Raw genomic sequence first — 14,161 nt, forward strand, 5'->3', positions numbered from 1 at the left:
AACTATTTCCGCCGATTGGGGATTCTAGGACTAGGGGGCAGAGTCTAAAAATTAGAGCCAGACCTTTCAGGAGTGAAATTAGGAAACACTTCTACACACAAAGGGTAGAAGTTTGGAACTCTCTTCCGCAAACGGCAATTGATGCGAGATCAATTGTTAATTTTAAATCTGAGATTGATAGCTTTTTGTTAACCAAAGGTATTAAGGGATATGGGGCAAAGGCGGATATATGGAGTTAGATCGCAGATCAGCCATGATCTCATTGAATGGTGGAACAGGCTCGAGAGGCTGAATGGCCTCTTCCTGTTCCTATGTGCCTATGTTCCTAAAACTAAGGTACTACAGCACCACCACTGGTGGGACGATGTAATTGCACACAACGTGACAGGTTTACATGGCAATTTCTATTAGAAATAGAGACATAGGAAAAAGTTGACAGGAAGCGTGATGCCAGATTTATCTATATATATAAAAGGATACTTCTGTCTGTCATTCCGTCTGTCTGTTTGTCTTGAATTAACTCGAAAGTTATAGAGCGTACCTACACGTGCGTTACGTCGAAAGAAAGCTGACGATTCCAGAACCGTCCTAAGCATATTTACGTTTCGGCCGGAGAACAATTGCGCCCGCAGTATCCAAAAAACATTCAACATTCCGCTCATTATCCGCTCATTAGCATCGAGTGACGTCGAGGTCGACCAATCGTACAGCGGGTTCCTGGCGCATGCGGCCGGGCCCTCCTACGGTCGAGTGACTGGACGATTGACCAATCCTATGCTTCGGTGACTTGATGGTCCACCAATAGGTGCCTGTGTGGGCGGGCCTTATCGTTCTGAACCGAGGTGAGTCACCGCCATCTTGATTCCAAACTTTTCCTTTCTTTTTCCCGCTTTCTGCGTGTTTCTTTTCAAATCTACAATTCCAGCAAAAAAAAAGTTGCTTTTAAAAGACAAATTGTTTTTTTAAAAAGTTAATTAATTTGTAAATCTTTTGTCTAACCTCTATAATTTTCCTACCTCTCACCGTTTTTCCAGGCCTCAAAGCCTAGGCGTCTGTTGACCAGCCATGCCCGAGCTAGGCGCCTCCCGTCGCGATCGACAAAAGGCCAGCGATCGCCGCCATCTTTGTGAAGGCTGGAGGGGGCGGGCCTGAGCCGAGCGTCGCCACCCGCCGCCATCTTAGTAAAGGCGGGCAGGGCGGGAGTCAGCGTCCGCGTCATCTTCTGCCTGGAGCGCGACTTGAGTCCGGCCGGGCCTCACGTGGTAGGTTGCGCGGCGGCGTCTCTCTGGTCCTGAAGCCGGCTTGGGCGGGGACATCGGGAGATCGCGGGGGCAGGACATCGGGAGATCCGGGGGCGGGACATCGGGAGATTGGGGGGGCGGGACATCGGGAGATTGGGGGACGGGAGATCGGGGATGGGAGATCGGGGGGCGGGACATCGGGAGATCGGGGGGCGGCACATCGGGAGATCGCGGGGCGGGACATCAGGAGATCGGGGGGCGGGACATCGGGAGATCGGGGGGCGGGACATTGGGAGGCGGGAGATCGGGGTGCGGGGCTCGGGGACTCCCCCTCTCCCCCTCCTCTCCCCCCCTCCCCTCCCCTCCTCCCCTTCCTCCCCCCTCCCCCTCCCCTTCCTCCCCCCCTCCCCTCCCCTTCCTCCCCCCTCCCCTCCCCTTCCTCCCCCCTCCCCCTCCCCTTCCTCCCCCCCTCCCCCTCCCCTTCCTCCCCCCTCCCCCTCCCCTCCCCCTCTCTCCCCTCCTCCCCTCCCCTCCCCCCTCCCCCTCCCCTCCCCCTCCCCCCTCCCCCTCCCTCTCCCCCTCCCTCCCCCCCCTCCCTGCCCCCCTTCCCCCTCCCTCTCCCTCCCCCCTTCCCCCCTCCCTCCCCCCCTTCCCCCCAGTCGCTCTCTCTCTTCCCCCCAGTCGCTCTCTCTCTTCCCCCCAGTCGCTCTCTCTCTTCCCCCCCAGTCGCGCGCTCTCTCTCTCTCTCTTCCAACAACAACATGCCCTCGAAAAAGCCTCGGCACCGCCGGGCACTCGAGCTAGTGTTACTACAAACTGATGTTCAGAGCGCCAAAGAGCATCCTGTCCAATACCAAGTACTGTACTTTCATATCATTAGTGTGTCAGAATATCGCACATTAATTAACATATTCCCATGTCATTATATTTTATATCCATTTCAATGTTTTGCTGATGAAATGTTTTTTTGTCCAATTGTTTTAAGAAAACAATGCAGTTCCTAGTAGAAAAACAATCCAGCTGATAATTAAAAATGTTTAAGATGGGTTACCGAAATCCACCACAACTGTGAACAGTATGCGACTGATAGACCTCTGCTTGTCAGGGTTGACGATGCTAGCTTTGCGCAGTGGCAGTATTGTAGCCAATGAGGTTTAACCGAGGCGTGATTATTGCTTATTGAAAACTTTTCCCAATACCCTGCTATGATGACTTGAAATATAGTTGGTAATGGCAATTTTTGATAGTCTCTGCGGAGACTGATTTTATAAACAAAAATAGAAATCTTACTGTGTTTTCTTTAGTTTATGTAGTTACGGTACAGGGATATCAGAGGATTGTAGGGTTGAAGCAGCAGACATACAATGCAAAAGGTAAAACTAGCATACAAATAAAGGTTAATACATTTTTAAGCTGATGTTCAGAGCATCAAACACCCTGCCCAATAACAGGTACTTGCTATCAATTCTGCTGTTTTTATATCAAAGCAGCCAGAACATCGCACAGTGATTAATATATTTCCATTATATTATCCTTTACTGCCATTTCAATGTTTTGCTGACAAAATACTGTTTTTTTGAATTTGTTTAACAATATGGTTCTTGGTAGAAAAACAATCCTAGCTCATAAGTAAAAAAGTTTTAAATGAGTTTACCTTGACCCACTACAACTGTAAACAGTATGAGTCTGATAGACCTCCGTTCGTCGGGGCCGATTTCTTCAGCTTTGCGCAATAGTGGTATTGTAACCTATGAGGTTTAACCTAGGCGTGATTATTGCTTATTGAACATTTTTTCCAATACCCCGCTATTACGACTCGAAATATAGTCGGCAGTGGCAATTTTGATAGCATCTTAAAGGAGGAAAGCGGTAGTTGATAGTTTGATAAACTGATTTTATAACCAAAATTAGAATTCTTATCGTGTTTTCTTTCATTTATGTAATTGTATATTAGCTTAAATATTCTTGCAGTTGTTTCCAAGCCGCATCTGTTTCAGCATCGCGTTTCCACGGTGCAAATGAAGGGTGTTTTGCATTCAGTAGCGAAAAGGATACCTTACACATAAAGGGCAGTCAAGAGTGTGCAGGACCAGTGATTGCAGTGGGACTCATAAAGGATAATCTTCTATATATATAAATCGGTACATCTGTCTGTCTGTCTGTCATTCTGTCATTCTGTCTGTCATCGCCTGTGCGTCTGTCGGGCTATGCGCTCGAAAGTTACAGGGCGTACCTACGCGCGCGTTACCTCCAAAGAAGGGGGGGCCGCGACCCTCGGGGGGGGCAGCCGCGACCGCGACCCTTGGGGGGGGCCGCGACCCTCGGGGGGGCCCCCCACCCTCCCTCCCCCGCCCGTGCCCTCCCTCCCCCCATCCCCCTCCCCTTCCCCCCCCACCCCCCCTCCCCCTTCCCCCCTCCCACCCCCTTCCCTTCCCCCCTTCCCCCCTCTCCCCCCTTCACCCCCTCCCCCCTTCCCTTTCCCCCCTCCCCCTTCCCTTCCCCCCTTCCCCCCCCGCCCCCCCGCCCTCCCCAGTCGCTCTCTCTCTCTCTCTTCCAACAACAACATGCCCTCGAAAAAGCCTCGGCACCGCCGGGCACTTCAGCTAGTCTATATATATAAATCGGTACTTCTGTCTGTCATTCTGTCTGTCTGTCTATCTGTCTGTCATCGCATGTGCGTCTGTCGGGTATGCGCTCGAAAGTTACAGGGCGTACCTACGCGCGCGTTACCTCCAAAGAAAGCTTACGCGCCCGCGGTATCCCAAAAACCTTCAACATTCCGCTCATTAGCATCTCATTATCCGCTCATTAGCGACAGAGTGACCTCGAGCTCGAACAATCGTACGCCGGGTTGCTGGCGTGTGCCGCCGGGCCAATCGGTGCATGTGTGGCTGGGCCTTATCCTTCTGAACCGAGGTGAGTCGCCGCCATCTTGATTCCAAACTTTTCCTTTCTTTTTCCCGCTTTCTGCGTCTTAAAAAAAAACGTTGCTTTTAAAACACATATTTTTTTTTTTAAATGATTTAGAAAGTAATTAACTTATCTAATCTCATTAATTTTCCTACCTTTCCCCGTTTTTCCAGGTAGGCCTAGAAGCCTCGGCGTCTCCTCCGCACCCATGCCCGAGCTAGGCACCTCCCGGCCCCACTCAAAGGCTGGAGGGCCGAGCCTCAGCCCAGCGCCGCTAGGGTGCGCGCGCAGCAGGAGCTGAGACGCGGCGTCTCTCTCTGGCTCGGCCGGGGGGCGGGGCTTGCTGAGCGTCAAGCGTCACCCTGGCAACCGGCCCCCCGGCCGTCTCGCACAGCCGCAATCGGCGGTCTTCACCTCGGGGGGGGCGCGACCCTCAGGGGGGGCCGCGACCCTCGGGGGGGGCGGCCGTGACCGCGACCCTCGGGGGGGTCCGCGACCCTCGGGGGGGCCCCCCCACCCTCCCTCCCCTCCCTCCCCCCCCCCGCGCCCCCCCTCCCCTCCCTCCCCCCTCCCCCTCCCCTTCCCCCCCACCCCCCCTCCCCCTCCCCTTCCCCCCTCCCCCCCCTTCCCCCCTACCACCCCCCCTCCCCTTCCCCCCCTTCCCCCCTTCCCCCCTCTCCCCCTTCCCCCCTTCACCCCGCCTCCCCCCTTCCCTTCCCCCCCTCCCCTTCCTTTCCCCCCCGCCCCCCCGCCCTCCCTTCCCCCTCCCACCCTCCCTTCCCCCCCCGCCCTCCCTCCCCCCCTCCCTCCCCCCCCAGTCGCTCTCTCTCTCTCTCTTCCAACAACAACATGCCCTCGAAAAAGCCTCGGCACCGCCGGGCACTTCAGCTAGTCTATATATATAAAAGGATACTTCTGTCTGTCATTCTGTCTGTCTGTCTGTCTTGAATTAACTCGAAAGTTATAGAGCGTACCTACATGCGCGTTACATCGAAAGAAAGCTGACGATTCCAAAACCGTCCTAAGTGTATTTACGTTTTGGCCGGACAAAAATTGTGCCTGCGGTATCCAAAAAACGTTCAACATTCCGCTCATTATCCGCTCATTAGCATCGAGTGACGTCGAGGTCGACCAATCGTACGGCGGGTTCCTGGCGCATGCGGCCAGGCCCTCCTACGGTCGAGTGACGGGATGATTGACCAATCCTACGCTTTGGTGACCTGACGGTCCACCAATCGGTGCCTGTGTGGGCGGGCCTTATCGTTCTGAACCGAGGTGAGTTGCCGCCATCTTGATTCCAAACTTTTCCTTTCTTTTTCCCGCTTTCTGCGTGTTTCTTTTCAAATCTACAATTCCAGCAAAAAAAAGTTGCTTTTAAAAGACAAATTGTTTTTTAAAAAAGTTAATTAATTTGTAAATCTTTTGTCTAACCTCTATAATTTTCCTACCTTTCACCGTTTTTCCAGGCCTCAAAGCCTGGGCGTCTGTTGACCAGCCACGCCCGAGCTAGGCGCCTCCCGTCGCGATCGACAAAAGGCCAGCGATCGCCGCCATCTTTGTGAAGGCTGGAGGGGGCGGGCCTGAGCCAAGCGTCGCCACCGCTGCCATCTTAGTAAAGGCGGGCGGGCGGGAGTCAGCGTCCGCATCATCTTCTGCCCGGAGCGCGACTTGAGTCTGGCCGGGCCTCACGCGGTAAGTTGCGCGGCGGCGTCTCTCTGGTCTTGAAGCCGGCTCGGGCGGGGGCATCGGGAGATCGCGGGGGCGGGACATCGGGAGATCTGGGGGCTGAACATTGGGAGATCGGGGGGCGGGACATCGGGGGACGGGAGCTCGGGGACGGGAGATCGGGGGGCGGGACATCGGGAGATCGGGGGGTGGCACATCGGGAGATCGCAGGGCGGGACATCGGGAGATCGGGGGGCGGGAGATCGGGGGGCGGGACATCAGGGGGCGGGAGATCGGGGGCGGGGCTCGGGGACTCCCCCTCTCCCCCTCCTCTCCCCCTCCCCTCCCCTCCTCCCCTTCCTCCCCCCCCCTCCCCTTCCTCCCCCCCTCCCCTCCCCTTCCTCCGCCCCTCCCCCCTCCCCCCTCCCCTCCCCTTCCTCCCCCCTCCCCTCCCCCCCTCCCCTCCCCTCCCCCCTCCCCTCCCCCCTCACCCCCTCCCTCCCCCCCTCCCCCTCCCTCCTCCCTCCCCCTCCCCCTCCCTCTCCCCCCTCCCTCCCCCCTCCCCTTCCCTCCCCCTCCCCCTCCCACCCCCCCTTCCCCCCTCCCTCCCCCCTTCCCCCCAGTTGCTGTCTCTCTTCCCCCCAGTCGCTCTCTCTCTTCCCCCCAGTCGCACTCTCTATTCCCCCCCAGTCGCTCTCTCTCTTCCCCCCAGTCGCTCTCTCTCTCTCTCTTCCAACAACAACATGCCCTCGAAAAAGCCTCGGCACCGCCGGGCACTCGAGCTAGTAGAATATATAATAAAATAATGTTTTGCAGGTTCGACTACCATTTATAAATTGTTCACTTTTCTGAGCTGTTATATGTATCTGGACCCCTTGATATATGTTAGAGCCTTTCCTCTCCCTCCCAGACATCCATTATTGTTTTTAATGTACAAGTTTAGTATTATGGTCTGCCTGGTCCAACGGGTATCGAAGGGGTCGTCTAGTTTCCACATAGAATTCCTCTCCTTTTTTTCCTGATTTAGAGGAGGTCCCTCGTACCGTGGGTTTATTTAACTTTCACTGACGGAGTGAGACACTCAGAACAACTCTCCTCCTCCTCTGGGCCATTGTTTTCCCTAAAGCTGCTCGTCCTATGACTCCCCGTTCAGCAGCAAAGTGCATGTTTCGCAAAGAGACAAACGCAGCCAAACCTATTCCAGATCATTATATGAAGATAAAGCTTTGAAACTGAACAAAAGACTGAGGTGCATGTGACAGAGTAAGGAGCTGGAATGGTTCCACATCATTCCTTGAAAATACATATTGTCTATTTTAAATAACATCTTGTTATAAATTTAAAACAGCCTCATTAATGCTGCACTTATTGTGAACGACATTTGATAAATGTAGGTTTTAACTCTCTCTAGCTGGCTGTCATTAAATGTAATGAGTTCTAATACTGGATAAAGCTTCTTTTCATTTTCAGCTTGGCTTTCTGCTGTTTTATTAATTCGAGGTGGTGAGCTGGTCATTAACCATAAACTAAATGTAAAAAGTCAGGGAGTTTATTTCCTGAAATGTAACTGAATCTCATTTACCTTACCGGGAGGCAGTTGCCACACTTTGTTTGAGTTTTGTGCTGTGTGCCAGCTAAAGGAACAGTCTGAATTAAACTAGCGAGGGCCAAGGTAAACACAGATTGTTTTCAGATCATTTAAGCCCAGGCTTTGACACAGAGCTGCTTTTTAGCTTTAATAAGCCCGTTTAAAAGTAAAAGTGCCTGCACACGTATATCTCCAGTAATCCAACTCCCAACACAAGTCAGCCCTTGATGGGCCAAACTGGCCATCAAACTGGCGGAGATAAATGCAACACGCGGTTCCAGTTTGGTCACTGTTAAATCAGAGAAACCGTTCCTTTCCAGTTTCAGGGGCTCTGACCTCTCCTACTCATCACACCTCCTGAAAACTGCGGAAAAGCACCAAATGATAAGCCTCTGAGCTGCTGGAATTTAAACTTGGCCTCCAAGCACATGTCCCGGTGTAACACTGCGCTTGGAATGTTAAACAAAGGCCTAGAAATTCATTGACGCCACTTTTGGGGCGCTAAAGTGGGGCGTCCGCTAAAGTTAGCGGCCACCGCCAAATCTAGGCCTCTTCTCCGATATTCATTAGCTTCGCCCTACTAGTTCGGGCGAGCGCTAAAACTGCTGTTGGACGCCTCTCTTTGGGCGCTAAGCCGGAGGTGGTGATCGATAGCGCCGAGGCCGGGCGCAGCGCAGGTGCGGCCATCTCGTGACTGACAGCAGACACCCTGGCGCCGGCCAGCTCTTAAGGGGGAAGGGTCGACTGTGTCTGCTGCCACGCCCTGGATAGTGGAGCCCTCCAGCTAGGCCTGAACACTGCTGCTGGACCCAAATAGCGCCTGAAGACATGGAGAAGGCCCGTGAACGTGCGCAGCGCTTCTCAGAGCGTGATCTGAGTGTGCTGCTTGCTGCTGTGGAGAAGAGGCGCCATGTTTTGTACCCGGACAATGGCAAGAAGGCGACGGTCCGCGTCTACAGGAGAGCCTGGAGGCATGTCGCCAGCAAGCTGTCAGCCAACAGCGACGTCCCCAGGACCGGTGCCCAATGCCGCAAAAAGATAAATGACCTCACACGCATTGTCAGGGTGAGTACCCTTTCCAATGACCTTCTCATCCTTGCATGTGCACCTCACATTATGGGCAAAGGGACCTGAAAGCTCTAATGGCCAGCCTTCATCCAGCAGCTATGGCACAGGCATGAGCATCAATTGCACATTCTGCACTGAACACACTGGCCAAGCTATTCCACCATGGGAGGCAGTGCACACCAGATCATGGCGACACACTGGCCAGGCTATTCCACCATGGGAGGCAGTGCACAGCAGATCATGGCGACACACTGGCCAGGCTATTCCACCACGGGAGGCAGTGCACACCAGATCATGGCGACACACTGGCCAGGCTATTCCACCATGGGAGGCAGTGCACACAAGATCACGGCGACAAACTGTACTTAGAGGCCGTCCTTTCTCTTGCAGGCCAAGCTGGCGAATAATCGCAGGAGCCGGACTGCGACCGGGGGAGGACGACCCCATATCCAGCCACTCACCGACCCGCAACATCGCGTGGAGCACCTCATGGGTCGCCGGGTGATTAGGCCCGTTGCATGTGGAGATGCCGACCCTGTTCTGGGAAGCAATGGTAAGGACATCACCTTTTGCACCTCTCTCGTCCCACTTGCGCATCAGACCTACATCCTTTGCCACTGTCCGACCAATGCGCTGAATGCCACCACTCATGCATCCCGCACTGACGCCCTCTCCTCACTCTAAAGCTACTCTTGTGCCTTCCTGCTTTCAGATGGTCAAGAAGAGGTCCCTCAACTTGCCAGTGACAGACCCTCCGAGGAGGAGCAGGAGGTGGAGCAAGAGGAAGGCGGCCCATCAGGGGAACCCTCAGCCGCGGCCACCCAGGCCAATGTAGGGGACACGTCTTCCCTGGAGGGCAGCGTGGCGGAAGTGTCGAAGGGGAGGGGAGCTCCTGGGACCTGCGTGCTGCAGAAAGGCGGGAGGGGGGTGGAAGCTCGGCGGCCTTCTCCCCAGAGGGGGGATGCGTCGGAGGGGAGTCCAATTGCTGGGCCCAGCGGCCTCCAGCAACGCAGGAAGGGTCAGCCAGCTCGGCGGCCTTCTCCCCAGAGGGAGAGTCCGGCCTCCAGTCAGGAGATGCTCTTCGCCGAGGAGATGGAACGCCTCGAAGACTTGTCCGCGGACTCGGAGCGCCGGCACACGGAGCTCATGGCGGCAGTGGCACGGTTGCCTGAGTCCATCGATTCCTTCTCTCGGAGTGTGGCCGAGTTCGGGCCCTTAGAGGCCACCAGTCGGGCGGAATACCGGACAGATCTTTCAGCGACTGGCCAGGTGATTAGTGGTGCCGTCCAGTCACTGGCTGCTCTGCTGCGGGCAGTGAACAGGTCAACACGGGCACTCACTGCTGCCACACTCGCTGTGTCAGCCAGGCATCGCCAGGGCACCCGGCGCGCTGCAGCAGCACATCGGTCTGTCTCTCGGCAGATTGGTGCGCATGCTGCAGTGCTGGCCCGGGCGAGTGCCAGTGTCTCAGGCGACCAGCGAGCGCCTGCCATCCGCCAGCTTGCCGCCATTCCTCCAGCCGCCACTGCCACTCCCCCAGTGGAGCTGCCAGGAGCTGCTGCAGCGACTGATGCTGGCCAGCCACAGCTGCAGCAATCAACAGCCGGCCGCTCGACGCCCAGACCTCGACTAGGCCGACCCCCAAGGGCATCTGCCGTCACGACATGTGCCCCTCAGGAGCCTGCCCCCAGCCTTGCAGCAGCCAATGGCCTTACTTTGAGGCGGAGCAGCAGGGCGGGCAGGGGCCACCCAAAGATGGCCAAGGCATCGCCCTAGCGGGCCAAATAGTCGAATGTGTGGCCATTTGTGTTTGTTTCTTGAGGCCGAGAATTGGATGTTTGTTTTTTGAAGGCCGATGATGTGATGTTTGTTTTGGACGAAGGCCGAGAATGACGGCCATTTTAGTTGCCCTATTTTGTTAATCCTCCCCAGGTTGTGGGAGCGAGTAATGTGTTTGAGTGTTTTTTGGGGGCTTCCTCTGTTTTTGGTTTTCATGTGGGAAGGGCCCAGAGTTTGTACAATAAAGCATTTTATTTATTCACATTGTCCATGTTTGATCTTTGAAGTGTTTGTTGCCTTAACCGGCTGAGGGCTTGCGGAGCGGCTGCAATCATGTTCTATCATTGGCACAAGCCATTCCCTGACAGGGGGCCTAGAAGTGACGTTCAATAAGCCGCCGACGGGCGGCCCTTGGACCTTGTGCCTCCCTCCTGGGCTGGTACTCCTCGTCCTCGTCGTCCTCATGCTCCTCCTGCTCCTCCTCCTGAGGTGGTGGTCCAACGTGAGGTGGCAGTGCCTGAGTCCTGCGGATAGCCAGGTTGTGCAGCATGCAGCAAACGACGACGAATTGGGAGACTCGATCCTGCGAATACTGGAGGGCTCCCCCGGAGCGGTCGAGACAGCGGAACCGTTGCTTGAGCACGCCGATTGTTTGTTCTATGAGGTTCCTCGTCGCTTGATGGCTCTCGTTGTATGCCTCTTCAGCAGGGGTCATGGGCGCGCGGAGCGGGGTCATGAGCCAGGTACACAAAGGATAGCCTTTGTCCCCGATAAGCCATCCTCTTGGGGGAGGCTGTGCCTGGAACATGTCAGCCACAGTTGTCTGTCGCAGGATAAAGGCATCGTGGCTGCTGCCTGGAAAGCGGGCATTGACAGCTAGGATGCGCTGCCTGTGGTCACACACCAGCTGTACATTGAGGGAATGGTAGCCCTTCCGGTTGCGGTAATCCTCGGCATGCTCAAGAGGTGCCCGCAAAGCCACATGCGTGCAGTCAATGGCGCCCTGCACCATGGGGAAGCCCGCTATTCTTGCAAACTCCACTGCACGCTGCTGCTGCTTGTCCAGGGTCATGGGGAAGGAGATGAATTGATGTCTCCTTCTGATAAGGGCTTCGGTCACCTGGCGGATGCAGCAATGCACGGCGAACTGGGAGATGTTAGCGATGTCCCCAGAAGCGGATTGGAAGGAGCCGGAGGCATAGAAGTTGAGAGCCACCGTCACCTTCACTGCCACCGACAGAGACGTCCTGCGCATCAGCTGTGGCTGCAGATCTCTCTGAAGCAGCCGGCAGATGTCTGTAACCACCTCCCTTCGGAATCGCAGCCTCCTAACACACATCGCGGCAGACATGGTCAGATAGGAGGTCTGCTGGCGGTATACCCTGCGTGGGTAAGGCCTCGGTTGGCGACGCCTGTTGCCCCCTCTGCGTCTAGCCAGGGCTGCCACTCTCTCACGGCGTCTGTAAGCCCTTCTGGCATAAGGCTGAAATTCAGCGTTGCCACCCAATGCAGCCCCCATTATATGCTGGCAAACACTGAGCTCTGAATGAAGGCTAAGATAATTGGTAAGCTCTGGCCTGAGCCAAAAATACCTGTCCAAGTGTTGGTCCAAACCAGTAAACTCTCCTCCTTGGTCTCTGTCCAGAAACCGTTGCACAAGAGTGAATGCTGCAAAATGGCTGGCCTTTATACTGCTGGGTAAGTGCCCTTTAATTAGCGCTCCCCCCGGCCCGGCTGGCCTGTGTACCGTTCCACTTCACAGTCGCTCGGGACGCCCGGCGCACAATGGGCCGGCGCGAGTGAAGTTCCGGTTTGGGGCGCTCAAAGGGCGTTGCACTATTATATGACGTCATAGAAACATAGAGATAGGAACAGGAGTAGGCCATTCGGCCCTTCGAGCCTGCTCCGCCATTCAATGAGATCATGGCTGATCTTCGTCTGAGATCATAGCTGATCTTACCAGTTCAGTACCCCGTCCCCGCCTTTTCTCCGTAACCCTTAATCCCCTTAGCCTTCAGAAATATATCCAATTCTCTCTTGAAAATATTTATTGAATTAGCCTTCACAGCCCTCTGTGGCAGGGAATTCCACAGGCTCACCACTCTTTGAGTGAAGAAATTCTTCCTCATCTCTGTTTTAAATGATTTGCCCGCTATTTTTAGACTGTGGCCCCTGGTTCTGTGCTCCCCTGCCATTGGAAACATTCTCTCTGAATTCAGCCTGTCCAGGCCTGCCATAATTTTATATGTTTCGATGAGATCCCCTCTCAATCTTCTAAACTCCAGTGAGTACAAGCCCAAACTATTTAATCTCTCTTCGTAGGTCATTCCCGCCATTCCAGGTATCAGCCTGGTGAATCGCCGTTGCACTCTTTCCATGGCAAGAACATCCTTCCGCAGATGGGGCGACCAAAACTGTACACAATACTCCAGATGCGGTCTCACCAGCACCTTGTACAGCTGTAGTAAGGTATCCCTATTCCTATACTCGAACCCCCTTGATATGAAGGCCAACATACCATTTGCCTTCTTAATCGCCTGTTGCACCTGCATGCTCTCCTTCAGTGACTGGTGCACAAGAACACCCAGGTCCCTCTGCACTTCCCCATCTCCCAATCTATTGCCATTTAGATAATAATCTACCCTCCTGTTTTTACCCCCAAAGTGGATAACCTCGCATTTATCCACATTATAGTGCATCTGCCACGTATCCGCCCATTCCCCCAACCTGTCCAAATCGCACTGTAGCCTCCTGACATCCTCATCAGAGCCCACCCCTCCTCCTAGTTTAGTGTCGTCAGCGAATTTGGAAATATTGCATCCAATTCCCTGATCCAGATCATTTATATATATTGTGAACAGCTGGGGTCCCAGGACAGATCCTTGCGGCACCCCGCTGGTCACTGCCTGCCACTCCGAAAACGAGCCGTTTATTCCAACTCTCTGTTTTCTATCCGCCAGCCAGTTCTCTATCCACGTTAATACTTTGCCCCCAATCCCATGAGCCTTAATTTTGCATGATAATCTTTTGTGTGGAACCTTATCGAAGGCTTTCTGGAAGTCAAGGTACACCACATCCACTGGCTCTCCCCCATCTATTTTACCAGTTACTTCCTCAAAAAATTCCAGCAGATTAGTCAAACACGATTTACCCTTTGTAAATCCATGTTGACTCTGTCCGATCCTTTCCCCATTTGTCAAGTGCTCCGCTATTTTATCCTTAATAATGGACTCTAGCATTTTGCCCACAACCGATGTAAGGCTTACTGGTCTATAATTCCCTGCTTTCTCTCTACCCCCCTTTTTAAATATTGGGGTAACATTAGCTACCCTCCAATCCACGGGTACTGTTCCCGAGTCAATGGAGTTCTGGAAGATGATCCTTAGAGCATCTGCTATCTCCAGGGCCACCTCCTTAAGTACCCTAGGATGTAGTTTATCAGGCCCCGGGGATTTGTCGGCCTTCAGTCCCCTCAACTTACCCAACACCATATCCCTAGAGATACTCATTTCTGTCAGCTCCTCCCTCTCATTAGTCCCTATGTTTGCCGATATTCCTGGGAGGTTATTTGTGTCCTCCTTTGTGAATACAGAACCAAAGTATGAGTTTAATTGGTCTGCCATTTCCTTATTCTCCATTATATATTCTCCCGAATCGGACTGCAAGGGACCGACTTGGGATTTTACCAGTCTTTTCCTCCTGATATACCGATAAAAGCTTTTGCAGTCTGTCTTTATGTTTGCTGCAAGTTTACTTTCGTATTCTATTTTCCCCTTCCTGATTAATCCCTTTGTCCTCTTTTGCTGTATCCTGTACTGCCCCCATGATCTGCGCGCGCAGCAGGGCGCGCGCTAAGACTTTGCGCCGGCACTAAATGTGTCCTGAAGTTGGGGAGAGGCGCAGATCGCGC

The 14,161-nt window shown here is 54.1% G+C and overlaps 2 non-coding genes across 2 annotated transcripts; both read left to right on the forward strand.

Annotated features, from left to right (window-relative positions):
• The first annotated feature begins 2,359 nt into the window (after nucleotides 1-2,359).
• LOC147103493 (U4 spliceosomal RNA) lies at nucleotides 2,360-2,500 on the forward strand. Its single transcript, XR_015072422.1, has one exon. It is a non-coding gene; the product is annotated as a U4 spliceosomal RNA (small nuclear RNA).
• A 462-nt stretch (nucleotides 2,501-2,962) lies between these two features.
• LOC147103494 (U4 spliceosomal RNA) lies at nucleotides 2,963-3,103 on the forward strand. Its single transcript, XR_015072423.1, has one exon. It is a non-coding gene; the product is annotated as a U4 spliceosomal RNA (small nuclear RNA).
• The last annotated feature ends 11,058 nt before the right edge of the window (nucleotides 3,104-14,161 follow it).

The sequence above is a fragment of the Somniosus microcephalus genome, chromosome 19 (genome assembly GCF_052327205.1).
Source record: "Somniosus microcephalus isolate GS21.2 chromosome 19, FLI_Smic_1.0, whole genome shotgun sequence".
Classification (NCBI taxonomy): Eukaryota; Metazoa; Chordata; class Chondrichthyes; order Squaliformes; family Somniosidae; genus Somniosus; species Somniosus microcephalus.